General features: G+C 37.8%; 1 protein-coding gene across 2 annotated transcripts in view; it reads left to right on the forward strand.

The window, feature by feature from the left end:
• Positions 1-6,610, forward strand: part of LOC106471143 (thyroid adenoma-associated protein homolog) — a 239,364-nt gene that overhangs the window by 45,792 nt on the left and 186,962 nt on the right. The window lies entirely within an intron of this gene.

Below are 6,610 nucleotides of genomic sequence, written 5' to 3' on the forward strand. Positions count from 1 at the left end.
CCTACGAAATGTTTCAAACCTTCTTGCACTTCAAAAATGATGACTCATGGTCTGGGCTTATTAACTCTTGCAGTACGGGCTCGGTCCCTGGGATCAACCTCGTAACCATTTTGTGCTTGTTATAGTTTTCATGCTATAACTTTTAAATTTGGCAGATTATCAGTAAACATTACAATGCTTCCATATGCAAAATATCAACTTTTTTTATCAAGTCTTGAGGTTTATAAAGCAATGTTTTTCTCATTTCTTTTTTCCTTTTCACATATTGCCTATTTATCATGCAAAGTAGTGTTCATTTTAAGATTAAAAATACTTTAATGCATCAGAAAATTTTCAAACTTCAAATTCGAAATCTTTATAACATCCAAATAGTTATCAAACATTTCTTAAGGAAAAACTTTATATTTTAGCTGTTATTTTTGGTAATGAATCTCTCTATGGGTTCAGTAGATTTGACAGATCTCGTAACCACCATAAAAATTAGGAAATAAATATAAATTATGCTTTTTTCGTTTTAGAATGACTAAAAATTCTAACATGAAAACATAAATGTTTAGACTAAATAGCTTAAATCTCATAATATTATACATTTATATATCTATTATATATTTGTGAATGTATGTCTGTTTGTTTGTTTGTTTTTTCCCAATACAAATTGATATGGACCATTCTACAAATGTCAAAATAGGTTCATTAGGACTAACTTTTCATCCAGAATGTCATGAACACATTGGATTTCACTTTCGAGTCCATCTGAGGCTACAGGGCGACAAAATAAGGCAAAAACTAGTGAAAATTACAGTCTTCATTTTCAAAAATTGGTGAAAACACTATGAAAGTCAATTTCAAATATACTATAACTGCCCAAACATGTTCAGTTTATATAACAGCTATTTATCACTTTGCTCAATTTCAGAATGTCAGAAGTTTCTAGAATGTTCAGGGTCATCTCTAAACACAATTTCCCTTCCACTGATATCAGTTATTGTCACTACTGATTTAAAAATTTCTAGAAGATTCTAGAGATCTCTCTATACTACTTGAATGTAGCAATTCAAGCTACTGATTTCAAGACTTCTAGAAGATTCTAGAGATCTCTCCATACTACTTGAGTGTAGCAATTCAAGCTATATAAGGCCTGTATTTAATTTTCTGTTTCACTGCTGTACACCAGTATTATATGAAACTCCACCTCAAGATGGGACCAAAGAAATGAAAAAATATTGGCAGAAGCTCTTCAAAAGCGCACAGAGTTTGAGAAACAAGAGATCAAGAGACAGCTGAGGAACAATCTTGCATCAGTGAACAAGCCTCCAGACAGGCACAGAGCAGACAGTGGGAAACAGAAGAGCAGTGCCATGCCTGTCTCAGTTCTCAGGCCTCAAGACAAGCAAGGAACAGGCTTTATGAAACAGAGGAGCAGCATCAGGCCCACCTCAGTGCTGATGACATCAGATATGCAAGGGGCAGGTTACAGGAAACAGAAGAGCAGCTTCAGACTCGCCTGAGTGCTCAGGCCTCCAGACAAGCAAGGAGCACACTGCAGAAAACAGAAGAGCAGCATCAGGCCTGCCTGAGTGCTCAGGCTTCCAGACAAGCATGGAGCAGACTGCAGGAAACAGAAGAACAGCATCAGGCTCGCTGCACTGCTGATGCCACAAGACATTCACAAACCAGACAACAAGAGGCTGCTGAGGAAGAACAAGCAAGACTCCAAGCAATGTGCACAAGAACTGCCAGGCAAAAGGCATCATTATTTACTGTGGCCAATATGCTAAATGCTGCATTCAGTTACTCAGCTGACATTGACTATTCTTCTATAAATGCAGTCAAAATTGGTTCCATGTCAGAACTATGCCAACATTGTGGAGCAAAGAAGTGGAAACGTGAAACACCATCAATGTGTTTTTCCAGTGGTAAAGTTAGCTTATCTCTACTTGCCGAGCAACCACATCCATTGAAAATACTGCTCCTAGGTGACACACTAGATTCAAAACATTTCCTAAAGATGATCAGAGCCTACAACTCAGCATTTCAAATGACATCTTTTGGAGCCAACATCGTTCCCGAAGGGGGATTTATGCCAACATTTTAAAGTACAGGGACAAATATACCATTGCATTGGATCACTCCATGCAGATGAACATCCACAGTTTCTACAACTCTATTTTGTGGGAAATATGCAAAAACAAGCAGAATGTCGTTGCAACTACATGAAGGGTATCAGACTTTATATCATACTGCAACTCCAGGAGATGATCCATACCACTAGCAATTATGTACAAAGCTTTAAATATGCACTTTGGACTACCAAGTAGTGATCAATGCTGTTAAATGACCATATGGAGAACATCGTGGTCGATTCAATGAGCCAACTTGCAATGAGGTTGCCTTAGTCATGAATGGCCAGGAACATGGAAAAAGAGACATTGTTTTAAAACTTCAAGATAACACTATAAAGAGGATAAATGAGACACAAAGATCTTATGATGCCCTTCAGTATCCACTTATCTGTGTGCATGGAGAAGATGGATACCACTTTGGAATTCCACAAGCTCAAGGAACAAAAACTGTGTCATGCATGGATTTCTATGCCTACAACTTCATGATTCGAAATAATTACTTCAACCATTTGCAACGTTGTCAAGATCTGTTCCAACAGTATGCTGTTGATATGTATACCACGGTAGAGACAGAAAGGCTGATGTAAATAGAAACACACCAGCAAGAACTGCCTGTTGACTCCTAGTTTCGTCTTAGAGATACCATCAACAATGGTGAAGGTAGAGGCAGAGGCATCGATCAGCTGTGCATTCTTCCATCCACTTTCACAGGAGGCCCAAGATACATGCATGAACAAACTCTAGATGCCATGACCTGTCATCACTTTTACTTGCAGTCCTTCTTGGAAAGAGGTGAATGATGAGCATTTCCCAGGAAAGTCTGTGAAGGATCGATAAGATTTGTTGGCCAGAGTTTTTCGACAAAAACTCATCAAAATGATGCAACTCATAAAAAGGTATGAAATCTTTGGCCCTACACGATGTGACATGTACACTATAGAGTGGCAGAAAAGAGGCCTTCCTCATGCACACATTCTCATCTGGCTAAAAACAAAAATCCAATCTAATCAAATAGACTCAATTATCTCTGCAGAACTTCCAGACCCTATAAATGACCAAAGCTTCTTTATCACCATCAAAAGAACAATTATTCATGGACCATGTGGGCCTTTAAATCGAATGTCTTCATGCATGGAAAACAGAAAATGTGTGAAAAAGTATCCCAGGCAACTGATAAAAGAGACCCAAACTGATGAAGATGTATATCCTCTCTATAGAAGTAGAAAGCCTGAAGATGGAGGATTTACTCCACGATAAAAATGAGAAATAGTCAGGATGTTGAATTTACAATTGATGGATAGTGCCTTATTGTCCCCCATTGTCAAAGACCTTTGATGCACACATCAATGTTGAGTTTTGTAACTCAGTCAAGTCAATCAAATATGTATGCAAGTATGTAAACAAGGGATCTGATGCTGCAGTGTATGCTCTTCAAGACCAAAACACAAATGATGAAGTGACTAAGTTCCAACTGGGAAGGTACATTAGTAGCAATGAAGCATTTTGGTGCATTTTAGGATTTCCAATTCATGAATGACATCCCACCATCCAACAACTGAGTGTTCACCTAGAAAACGGACAGAGAGTCTACTTCACTGAAGAAAATGCTTTGCAATAAGCATTGGCTCCAAAAAATACAACACTTACTGTATTCTTCAACCTTTGTGAAAAAGATCCCTTTGCATGCACATTATTTTATTCTGAGGTCCCGTTTTTTTACTTGGAGCAACAACAAATGGAGTAGGAGAAAAAGAGGTACTCCTGTAGATGGTTATCCTGGGGTTTTTAAAGATGAAAGGGTTTATACTGTTCATCCCAGCCAGTAAGAGTGCTTTTACCTTGGTATGTTGCTTCATCATGTGAGGCCCGACATCCTTTGAAGATTTGTGTATTGTCGAAGGGTAGCTCTGTGCAACCTATAGAGAGGCATTTCAAGCAAGGCCCTCTTGAAGACGATGCACACTGGAAATCCATTCTGACAGAAGCAGCAGTCTCACAGTCACCAGCCAACCTCAGAAGTTTGTTTGCTGTTTTGCTGCAAGTTTGTGGTGTTTCAAAGCTAGTTCCGCTGTGGCAAAATCACAGAGAAGATCTGTCAGAAGACTTCAAGCACCAGGCTCAACTACAAAATCCCAATATAGAAGTTAGCTACAATGATTCCATTTTAACTTTGCTCTTATTGCCATTGAGGACAAAGTATTGTCTCTGGGAGGAAAAGAGCTTTCATCATTTGGCCTTCCTGAAGTTCAACACAATCAGGATAACAACCTCAGTCGTGAGGTTCTGCGTGAGACCACTTACGATATTCAAGCTCTTAACCAAGATCTTTCAGTTAATGAGCCAAAATTGCTACCTGCCTAAAGAACAGTGTACGCAGCAATAATTAACAGTGTCCAACATCAAAAGGGTGTAGTTTTTGTCATCAATGCAACAGGAGGAACAGGGAAAACATTTACTATCAACCTGTTGTTGGCAGAACTTTGTCCAACATAAGTAAATTACACTTGCAGATGCCTCATCCGGAATCGCAGCAACTCCCATTGAACTTCACCATAAATGAAAATGTTACATGCAATATCATTAAAGGAACTGGGATGGCAGAAGTTCTCAGAAGATTCCAAATGATTGTTTGGGATGAATGTACAATGTCTCACAAAGCATCATTAGAAGCTTTGGATAAGACACTGCAAGATATTCGTGAAAGCAAAAAGATAATGGGAGGAGTCACTTTGGTTTTGGTTGGAGATTTCAGACAAACATTGCCAGTTATTCCAAGAGGCACACAAGGCGATGAACTTAAGGCTTGCCTAAAATCATCGTATCTTTGGAGAAACGTAAAAAAATTCCACCTATCTACCAATATGAGAGCCCATCTGCATAGAGATAAATTATCTGGACAATTTGCTGACAGTCTAGTGCAACTAGGCAATGGCAAAGTCAAACACGATCAACAAGGAACAATTGACATGGGACCAATCTATACACAAGTAGCATCTGTTGGTGAACTCATAGCAAAGGTATTCCCAAACCTTTCTGAAAACTATCAAAATCACAGGTGGCTATGTGAAAGATCAATATTAGCTCCAAAGAATAATGTTGTCAATGTCATCAACACACAGCTGTTACAGCAGATACCTGGCAATACCCAGTACTACAAGTCAGTTGACTCAGTGCCTGATCAAACCCAAGTGGTCAACTATCCCCCAGAGTTTCTGAATTCACTTAAACCTCCAGGAGTCCCACTACATTTTCTCAGTCTAAAAGTAGGAGCACCGATCATGGTTCTCCAAAATTTGGATCCACTGTGTCTGTGCAATGGAACAAGACTGGCAGTAAAGAAGCTTATTCCCCATGTTATTGAAGCTACAATACTTTCTGGATGTGGCAAGGTTGAAAATGTTTTCATTCCGAGAATCCCAATGATTCTCACTGATATGCCATTTGAGTTTAAGAGACTACAGTTTCCCATTTGTTTAAGCTTTTCCATGTCCATCAACAAATTGCAAGGTCAGACATTGAAGGTAACTGGCTTCCAGTCGAAAGAGCCTCGCTTCTCTCATGGACAGCTCTATGTTGGATGTTCACATGTTGAAAGCCCCAAAAAAGTCTTTATGTAAATGCTCCATGTGGAAAACTAAGAACATTGTTTATCACGAATCTCTTAACTGACTATATTTTCATGAAACCCTCAGCTGACTATGTTTTCAACAAAAGTCAAGTTTCTTTGAGTTGTGTATCTGCCTTACAAAGAAAATAAATATTTTGTGTGAAAGAATTATGATTCAGGCTCAATTACCATGAAGCTTTTTTAGTTATTTTTCTTTTAATCAAGTGGTCACCAAACTGAGTGCTTTGGTCTCCAGGCAATGCCGGGTATCCTGCTAGTATTTACTATTATTATTATTTTGACCTTTGAGCCATGCCTGGCTAACAATATAGAAGTTACAATGACACTGTGCATGTGCACTCATGTTACTGTATCCAATATTATAACAAAGCAAATTGTCTTGGCTGTGTTTTGTAAAATACAGTCAAATTTCAATTATTATACATTATATATGTATATAGATTATTACTATTTAGAAATAAGTTCTTAAGCTTATTTTACTTAAAACATAGAACACTAAATAAAGAAGTGAAGCAAACAATTATCTCTTCTAGTTATAACCTTTGTACTCAGTTGCAGCTTGACATGGATTGCCAAGCCTATTAAGATTTTACACGTGGAGGATATGAAACAAAATAATTATATATATATATATATATATATACATATGCAGTTGAATAACCAAAAAATCATAAATTACTATGTCAATACCATAGACTTCCACTATAATTTATTAAGCTTAGTAACTAAGCTCTATTTTGGTCTAAAAAAACATGAAATTTTGAGCAGACTAAAGACACAACTTTCTACCTTGAGATCTTGGTTCAGATAAAAGAAATGGCACCCAAACACATTAAAATGGCTAAGAAAGCCACTAATG

The sequence above is a fragment of the Limulus polyphemus genome, unplaced genomic scaffold (genome assembly GCF_000517525.1).
Source record: "Limulus polyphemus unplaced genomic scaffold, Limulus_polyphemus-2.1.2 Scaffold110, whole genome shotgun sequence".
In the NCBI taxonomy this organism is placed as follows: Eukaryota; Metazoa; Arthropoda; class Merostomata; order Xiphosura; family Limulidae; genus Limulus; species Limulus polyphemus.